At 43.5% G+C, this 9,949-nt stretch overlaps 1 long non-coding RNA gene across 1 annotated transcript; it reads right to left on the reverse strand.

The window, feature by feature from the left end:
* Nucleotides 1–2,996: 2,996 nt before the first annotated feature.
* On the reverse strand, nt 2,997–9,371 carry LOC134484337 (uncharacterized). The gene is made up of 2 exons (XR_010061738.1): nt 9,322–9,371; nt 2,997–7,468 (listed from the first exon to the last, which is right to left on the reverse strand). It is a non-coding gene; the product is annotated as an uncharacterized LOC134484337 (long non-coding RNA).
* Nucleotides 9,372–9,949: the final 578 nt, after the last annotated feature.

The following is a 9,949-nucleotide window of genomic DNA, read 5'->3' on the forward strand; positions in this document are numbered from 1 at the left end:
TTCTTTTCTGCAGGAGGAATACTGTTCTTTTGAATGGTCATGCTACATCCCATGCTTTCCCTATCTATCGTGAAGAGCACAGATTCAAAGACAAGTAAGTAAAGATCTCTGACGTTTCGCTTCCAGCTCTTTAGGGCAAACACCCCAAGCAGAGCTGTTAGATCATATAGTAATTTTGTGCTAATCTTCTGAGGGAGCCTCCATATTTTCCCACAGCAGCAGAACCGTCTTACATTTCCACCAAGACTGCATAAGGCTCAGACTTTCCACTTCCTCTCCAATGCTTTTCTCCTTCCTTTCGATAGTGTGTGATTGATACACAGCTTTACAGGTTCGACTCAGTTCCCTACTTATTGCTCAGTATATAGTCTACACACACACACACACACACGGGGTGGGGGGGAGAAACTGATCGATCTCTGGGAGCCAGCTCTGTTTCCCCCCGTGGAAGCAGGTCTGTCCTGCTGTCCCTGCTGTACTGTGCCTCCCGCTGGTCTGAAAGCTTCTGATGACTCTCCTGTCTGCCAGTTCCATCCAGTGGCATGCTGGGAAAGACCATACCCAGCATTCAGCCTCTCGCACAGGCTCCAGAGGAAGTCATCAAACTGTCATGACTGGTACTTTTGGGAGGTCTGATCTGAACCCCTTTATTCCAACATGCTGGGGTGGACTCCCTTTCAGAGAGACAACCCTGAGCGGACTCTAACAAGGAGTTATATGCCTTGCAAACAACTGGGGGCAGAATTCAAACAATTGGGGCAGAATTTGCACACTGGTAACTAGGCAGGGTACCATAGGTGGGGCGAAGTGACCTCCAAACTGATTCGTGGTCAGTGGACCATTCCAGGGCTTTCTGAGAGGGAAACCAGTTCTCTTCCCACTACCTGCTGATCCGAATGTAGACGTTTCAGCTCCTTCTCAAGCACCATGCCTACCTGCATGCTGCCATGTTTCCTGCCATGATGGTAATGGACTGAACCTCTGAACTGTAAGCCAGCCCTAATTAAGTGTTTTTGAGTTGACATGATCATGCTATATCTTCACCTAGATAAAATAAGATACGAGGCTTCACCTGTACACAGGCGTGTTCCTAGATGAACTGTCCAAAGCAGAGTTACTCAGCGACTGGGCAGACTGCTTGTTATCATTAATACAAAGTATGGATTTGGGGAACTGAGTCAGGGGGCCAGGATTTCAGTCTGTCTCGGCATTCAAAGTCAACAGAACCATGTGGGAGGAAATTTGTTTTCGCTTTATACCGTGTGGGTCCAGAGGACCAAACTTGGGTCACCAAGGCCTAGAACCACCATCTCGAGGGCTCTTGTCTTCTTTAAAAAGTGAATCCAGGCCACGGCCGCCTGGTCCGCCCAGCAGTGGCCCAGTCGTAGTTCGTGTTTCTGCATCATGTCGGTGGCCTCCTGAGGGCGCTGTGCAGCGATTCCTAAGTGGAGCTCAGAGAGTTCCAGGCCCAGCACTTCCGCGGTGACAGTGAAGAACAAGAAAAGCTGCTGAAGAAAGCTGTGCGTCATACGTTGGAAATCTTTCCTTTTTATACAACTGAAGAACAGACTTATAAACTCCAGCAAAAGTGGTGATATAAAGAAGCTCGTCATGGGTCTGGATAGGATGGAGGAAACAGCCCGTGGACTCTGTGGAATACTACTCAAGAGCAGATGCAGAGACCACAATTATGTACACGAACGGAACTCGTCCAGGCGACCGGATCATGCGCGCAGGCTAGGATGCAGGCTTAAAGGAGGTCAGGCAGCATAGATGTGGGCAGTCTGGGGGTCAGGTTCGGGATGAGTCTCGGAGGACTACTGTAGAGGGCCGCAATAACATGCGCGACCGTTAGATGGCGCTGGCTTCCACTGCGCCCCACGTGGAAGGCCAAGTCAGTCAAGATGGCGCCAGCCTTCGCTGCGCCAGCTGGCCCCCCTATCAGGAAGTTAACTGCGCATGTGCAAGAGTGCCTTGCTGCCAGGTCTTTGCCCATTCCGGGGCGTGCCTGATGAGATCATGAGTAAGCAACCAATCAGGCGTGGATGCGTGCCCGAGGGTTAAATAGGTTAAAACATCGCCGGCGCTACGAGAGGCCTCCGTTTCACGGAAGAAATTCAGAAGCTATGGAATACAGGTAAAAAACTCTGAGAGACCATGGCTAGCCTTGATCTGCTCCAACTCAGTCCCCTGCAGGACGCGGCAGGTGCCGCTGTGGTTGCTCTGGCAACCCTCGGGCTTTTTCTATTGACCTTTGAGTTTCTAGCTACCGCCAAACGGCGTCAGAGGTCGAGTGGGAACTGCCCAGCTGTAACAGCAAAGCGGAGAGCGTTGGGGGCAGGGAGAGACAGTCCGTCAGAAACAGAGGATAGTGAAAAGTTGCAACGAGGAAAGGATCCTGATCGATCTCAAGCACCAGGCCCCCCTGCGGTCTTACCACCGCCAGGGGTGAAAAATTGGGGAAAGAATGCCCCGGGTGAGAAGGGAGGAGATAAACAGAACACAGTATTTTGGGAGAAAAACTTTGTCTTAGTACTTATGAAAGGTGTAATTAAGCTCCTGCGCCGGCTCTGGGGACACCGCGGCGTCCGGGCGCTGACGCGACAGCTTTACAGAGTCATACTGATCAGATTTGATAGAGGCAGACCGCCTGAAAATTTATTCAGGAGACTCAAACAAAAGGACATCTCAGTGCCTGTACACAGCCTGATAGAGTTAATGTAATTGGGTTGTGAGTAAAAATACTCAGGGCTGTGTTTCACTTCCATACCATTGGCGAATGTCAGTCGTTCTGCTCAGATAATATCTCCCAGTGTCTTACAGAATTGGGTTTCAACACGTTGGTGGACTAGTCCAGGAATTGAGACAATCCATCGCCCAAATCAGCTCCACTCGATGGATAGTCGCCGTGAACACCATCTGGCTTTTTCCCCTCTTTGTCTATTGTTTGTCTCTGGTGCACCAGGCTGTCCATGTCTGTCAGTTTATGTCTGTGGTTTTCGTTTCTCGTTGTATAAATGTTTTATGTTTCATGTTCAAAAGAAAAAATGGTAAAAAACTTTATCTGCTGGTCGTGCACACCTTGACTTGGTTTTAACTCGATTCAAAAAAGAACAAATGAATAAAAAACAGTTTCAATCAGGTTTTTGAAGCCCTGTGCCTAGAGCCAGGTGTCTAGATTAGCTGGAGAAGCTGACCAGAAGCTAAGCGTCTACACGAGCTGATCTTAAAAGCGCCAACAGCTTCTTCATACAAGAGTTGATAGCTGTTTCTCTTAAAAAAAAATCCCTGACTTATTACTTGACTCAACAGGTGACAAGGTGCTTCTCCTAAAATCATAACAAAAGGGTAAAAATGGTGTTTGGTCTAAATATTAAAGATAGGTGTAGCCATTTCAATTTTGTTTCTTATTGGTTTTATATGTATAAATATGCTCTACTTGCCTTGGTTGTGGACTATTGGCTTTCAAGTTATTGGATATGGTTAAAAGGGTATAATGTTGGTAACAGAAAGTTGACATAAAGCTAGTAATCTGGATGGAGTCATTCTAGATAGCGTGTGACATGGGCCAACCTAGGGAAACAGGTCTAAATTGAGGTAATGTTTTTATGGAATTCTTATGCTAGAAACCAGGCTTCTAAAAGAATTTAGGAAATTGTCCTTTTGTTGAGGTATTGGAGAGAATTGACAGTCAAACTTTACAACATAATAGATAGACTTGGGGTGCCTTGGAGACTAGATTGTTTGTTGGGGGTTGAGTTTTGCTTTCCTAAGTTGTGGCTTGCCCAGAAGTTATCTGTATTTTAATGCTAATTTCCACTGCCCGGAGAACAGCTGCCTAGTCACGTACTCAGAATTTAGGTGACCTTGTGGCTGTGTTCTGGTGTTACAAAGAGAACTTAAAGATTGTGATTTAGGATTGCCAGTGTTACATTGACTAACTCAAACTTATTTTTAATTAAGGAAAAATCAAACAGGTAGAGATTGTTACAGGATTTATAAGGATTGATGAGGTTTTAGAACTTGTGAGAGCATTACAGCCAGTTTCCTTACTCCAACTGCCATTTCAAGACAGATTTAGAGGATTGATTTTATACAATTTGTTTTCGTCATAACAATTGTGAGTTTTCATTTCGTGAGCTTGCTTATAGTTTTAGAGAGCCCATAAAGTGATATCATTAAGAATGGTTAACAGCCTCATATTAGGTAATTTTGTTGCTTCTTCAGTGTAAGAAGTTAGAACTTAAATCTTTCTAAGTATATGGAAATGTTTACTACAAACCTTTGCTCTCAAAATGAGCTTTAATATTTGGGGAGTAGCTGTTACACTACTCCGGATAAGAATATTTAAAGCTAATTTTAAGCTTCTAAAGATATGTTAATTGGCTAAGTACCTCACCTTAAAAGAGGACTTAGGTCTTTGTTATGCACATTGGAGATAAAGCTTCAGCTGTGTTAGTACAGAGTTGTGGACTGGAGTCATGGAAGTATTTTAAATAGAAACCTGGTAAAACATATCTTATTCCAAACAACAATTAATTGGTTACTACTAAATACTGATATTTGGCCTATCACATATACAAATTTTTCAGACAAAATTGATAATTTTATTCTTTACATGTTTCTGTATTTCCTGTATATTTGTACGTACAACCCATAGGAAATGCGCTTACTGTATTTATAGGTGGTTCATCTAATGAAAAGGATACATGTATGATTGGATCACTTGTTTATTCTCTTGAGTTTCTGTTGCTTCAGCACAGATTATTAGATTACGTCCTGTAGCCACTGTTTTTAAATCAAGCTTTCTATTCATATACTGATAGCCAATGTGTGGCTTGTGGTTTACAATTGATTTCAATTACTTAATGCTTTATTAGAGACAGGTTTTCTACTTGAAATCAGTGAGTGACGATTTCAATGTGAATTGTCTGACAACTTATTGTCCTTTCAGTGCTCTGGCTCAGACAACTAAACAAAACCATAGACCCTGCTCTTTAAAAATGGTAATAGAGTTGATAACACACCCTCACGAAAAGAGGAAGACTCCATTTGTTTACTTTCAACTCCCAGCCTCACCTTGCCAGCTCCGAGATTTCTAGTAAGACTAAATCTGGACAATATTTACAAGATTTGACATTTCTAATTAATGCTTATGTTTAGGTAAATAAAGTTTGTGAGGTGCTAGAAAAATGGCTTAGTGGTTAAGAGCACTATATACTGTTCCTTTATAGGACATTTAAAAACTCAAACTGGATTTTCTGGGCTCCTTAACAAGGGAGGACAAGATTCCAGACAGATTATAGGCCTTACATAAGAACAGTTAGTCAAAAAATCTCATTCTTTATATATCCAATACAATTATGCTAGAGACAATAATTTGGTATACAAGTTAATTTATAAATACAAGTGCTCAGTGTCCTCAACTTAATCCTCGAGGACTTACCTTAATAAATAATATCTTTACTATATCTTTATAAATAAAAAGGGGGAGTTATCCCTGTATGCTAAATAATGCTCCTTTTATTTCAATTTTAAAATATTTCAATTTTAAAAATTTGGATGCCAAAGTTTATGGCACCCTACAACTAGGCATACTTCTGCCTAGGTGAAATAGAGAGATCCACTTATTGACATGTTCCTGTCCAGATATTTTATATGGGGAAGAGGGAATGTTTGTGTTTTTTCTACAGGATGCTGCAGGAATGTGCCAGCTGCCTGAGTGTCTGGTGAGACATGCTGATCCTGGGAGCATGAAGATTCAGCTCTCCTGGTTCGGGTCCCTGGAGTCATCCCTCTGCCCTGAGAGGAAGATAGAAGATTCCCCTTCATCCTTTGTCATCACAGAGATTTTGCCATTGCTGCAGTCAGTGTTACCGCTGCCTGCGTGTGTTCCCGTCCCATTGTGGCCTACACTCAGACTCTGTACACTGCTGTTTCCTGGAGAAGACTGGACTCTAGCTGTTACCCCTGTCCTTTCATTTCCCTGGTGACTCTTGCTGCCTTAACTGGTAACTGGTGTTGTCATTTTACAGACTGTAGCTTCACAGAAAGCTACCTGCGTAAAGCTACAATGACTGGAGAACTCTGTCCTGGTCATACAGATCTCAGAAATGGTTCCATTGTCTGCTGGTTGTTCCAGAGAAAAATGACTGATCCTGAACTGTCCTGGAAAAGACCTTGACACTTTCGCTGCTATTGTAGCAGCCATTACTGCTGCAGACATTGTGTCTGCAGTGTCTGGAGTTATCCTCCCCCAATCTATTGTTAGACAAGTACAGTGGGTGAACTTTCTGGAGTAGTTACTAACAATTGGAAATTCTAAATTTCATTATAGGAGTGGCTTGACCACGGCCCTTGGTGGCAACAGCTGAGGAGGACCATATGAGGTGCCCACTACTTATCGGGAGTGGCTCTGTCTGATGCAGCCCTATGCTGTGGATCAGTGTTCATACTATGGTTGGTTTACAAACTCAGATCTCAACAGTAACATGACAAGGCCGTTATCACTCAAACACTTACAGCCATTAGAACAAAGGGCCTTACCTGAAATTTGGTTATCTTGTTCAGGATTTACTCTGTATTTGAGTTCCCTGCTCCTGCACCCCATGGACCTGTGGGTCCATTGCACTGGGAGGAGAGGGATACTCTCTGTATCTGAGTTCTCTGCTCCTGCACCCCATGGATCTGTGGATCCATTGCACTGGGATTGAGAGAGACTCAGTGTTCCTTTGATCAGCCCTTGCACATCGCTGAGGTTTCCTCATTGCACGCGATAGGGTGATCATTTCTGCTATAAAATTATAATTATAAGGGTGAGATGTAGAGGGCCGCAATAACATGCGCGACCGTTAGATGGCGCTGGCTTCCACTGCGCCCCACGTGGAAGGCCAAGTCAGTCAAGATGGCGCCAGCCTTCGCTGCGCCAGCTGGCCCCCCTATCAGGAAGTTAACTGCGCATGTGCAAGAGTGCCTTCCTGCCAGGTCTTTGCCCATTCCGGGGCGTGCCTGATGAGATCATGAGTAAGCAACCAATCAGGCATGGATGCATGCCCGAGGGATAAATAGGCGCGCCTAGCTGGCGCGCGGGGCTTCTCCATGAGATAGGAATAAAGTATCACTCATAGCAAGAATTTCTATGTCTCGCGTGCTTCTTGCCGGCGGAAAGTCGCGCATGGGACAGACTACGATGCTGGAAGAGGCGGCTATGGAAAACTGGCACAAAAACAACACAGCTCACGGTTTGTCAGCACAGTTGATGATGTCAGAGAACATCACCCAAGGTCTCATCAGTGTCAGAGATGTACTTGAAGTCACTTCTGGTTTTCCTCTCCAATCCGTCCCTTCTCCTATGCCGGCCGGGCTCCAGGGACGTCCCGTAGGTGGTACCCCCTTTCTTCTCTGATCTCGGTGGGACCTCCATTTGTCGGCGCCAGCACTGACATAGTACCGAGAATTGGGCGAAAGCCTACAGGATGAAAGAAACACACACACACACACACACAGGTTATCATGTCAAGCCAGGAGAGGAAGAGAGAGGGAGAGAGAGAGAGGAAGAGCGGAAGGAAGAGTGAGAGTGAGGAAAAAGAGTGAGAGTGAGGAAAAAGAGTGAGAGAGAGCGGAATAAATATTTTATGACAGTGTTTTGCAAGCAGCTTCTTTCATAGACAGTCTTTGAAGGAGAGCTCTGAAAGTTTGCATTTCATATTTGACGTTTCTGGGACTCTGAATAGAATCAACTCAGAACTGTTTGGGATTTTCTTGGCAATTAACCAGTTTGTGAACAGAGCAGAATTCATCATAAGCTCTGCCATCTATGCTAATATTTCTACAGTGAGGAACAAATAAGTTAAAACTCTTCATCTGATTTTTCAGACAGCATCCTCATACAAGTGTGCACTTCTGTGGGTTGTGGTAGGTAAAGGTTGAGAACACTGGCTGAGAGCTCTAAATGCAGAAGTACATGTGTGAGAGAGGGAAAGACCAGTGTGTAGATCATAAACAACTTCACAATATTCACTGTTTCAATAATCATTAGGAAGTGGACTTCTGCAAAATGACTTCAGCAGAACAGCATGGTAGAAAAACAGTAATTGATTCACTGGAGATTTAGATGCACTGGATTGTTAAACATGGGCTTAGAGGTAGAGACTTGTCAGCACATGAAGAATGGATAATCAATCCTGTGTGATCTGTTAAGCTTCCCTCCCCCATGGTTTCAGGCAAACAGCATCAGATTTTAGCACTGAGGAATAGAATAAAACCAATCTGTAGAAAATCCCAATCATAAGAAAATATTGACATCCTCCATGAGGCAAATCATCTCTCAGGTGCACTGGCCTCAGCGTGACTGAATGTCTGCTGTCAGCACGGGCTTTTAGTGCCACCCCTTTTATAAATGCAGATCTCCAATCTGCTTCATCTAAGTCATCAGGTCGCCATGCTGTTGGAGGTAGATTAGATCAGTGTGTCTGCCTATGCAGTCTTTCTCTACCTTTAAAGTCCCAAGGAACTATTCACACTCCAGTGAGCTTGTGTAAGTAATCTTGATCTGATTGGTGTTGTTAGTGGCTGTGATGTCTTCAAAACCCAGAAGACTATGTTTGCAAAGGAGTTGATGAAGGAAGTCTTGGGTATTCTGTAATAGGGGCAATTGGGATCGATGAACAAGACCGCATTCCCAGACTGGATCTTGCAGTTCACATACACATGAGCCATGCTGACAGGGTGCAGATTCCCAGAAAAGAAAGTTCAGTTGAAGATACTGGTCTGTTTGAGAATCGCTATCCCAATGTATTCTTAACCATGCATTCTATTTGAATCCCCATAGAAAACATGGAAGAAAGAATCTTTTACTTTTTCATGTTTGCACTCACAATGCTACCAAACCCTCACAGACATTAGAACCTGCATTCTGAAGATTTATCCATATACCAATGACCAGATGAGACATCTAGCCTTTTGGACTAATAAACTAATGGATACTAGGACTTTACAAATAGTCAGCCTTTGTTAAATTATGTGGTCCATAGTCTGTCATCATTGTGACTAGTCCGATTTCTCTGTACAGAGAGATTCATACTTTACTATCTGTTGGGGAAAACCAACTACTACACCAGGTATCTAGAGAAGACCTTTTACAGCAGTTTGTCTCTAATAAGAATTTCAGCTCAGTTACAAATTTCCAATGGGCACATTCCCTTAGTCTGATTTTCATACGATGCTTTGATACAGTCCTTCTTATTTTCTATAGTTCTTGGCAACGGAATTAAAATAGCAATAGTAGGGGCTGGGGATTTAGCTCAGTGGTAGAGTGCTTACCTAGGAAACGCAAGGCCCTGGGTTCGGTCCCCAGCTCTGAAAAAAAGAACCAAAAGAAAATAGCAATAGTAACCTATCAATGAAGTGCACAATAATTTATTTGCATGAGTGCAGTAGAGAGAAGGATTATAAGATAAACAAGAATTGGAAACCAAGATGTCCTTCCTTCTGAGGACCAAGACCAGGAAACCTGAACTACATAAAAATCTGAGACGAGTTTTCTGAAGTTTGTTCTTTCCTTCAATCATGGGGCTCAGGTCTCAAGAGTTGGCAAAAATTATTGCTGAGCCAGGTCAACTACTGAATACCTCATTCATGGACCTGAAGAAACTCTGTATCCATTCTGCTATAATGTGTATATATCTATGTGTCATTCAGATAATGGACACTTTACTGTTGGTTTGAAAGCAACAGTTTGTCCCTGGAGAGACACAGATTCCTCTTTCACACATTATTTCACAGGCTGATGGTGGGTCTCATAAGTGCATTCCGGGATTTGCTTTACAATAATCATTCAGTGATCTGGAAGAAACACTTTTTAATGTTGTGAGATCTACTAGAACAATATCAACCATCATTTTCCCTTCCCAGTTTCGTACTGAATCATTCTCCACCAAAGATCTGTGGT

Source organism: Rattus norvegicus, chromosome Y (assembly GCF_036323735.1).
Source record: "Rattus norvegicus strain BN/NHsdMcwi chromosome Y, GRCr8, whole genome shotgun sequence".
Classification (NCBI taxonomy): domain Eukaryota; kingdom Metazoa; phylum Chordata; class Mammalia; order Rodentia; family Muridae; genus Rattus; species Rattus norvegicus.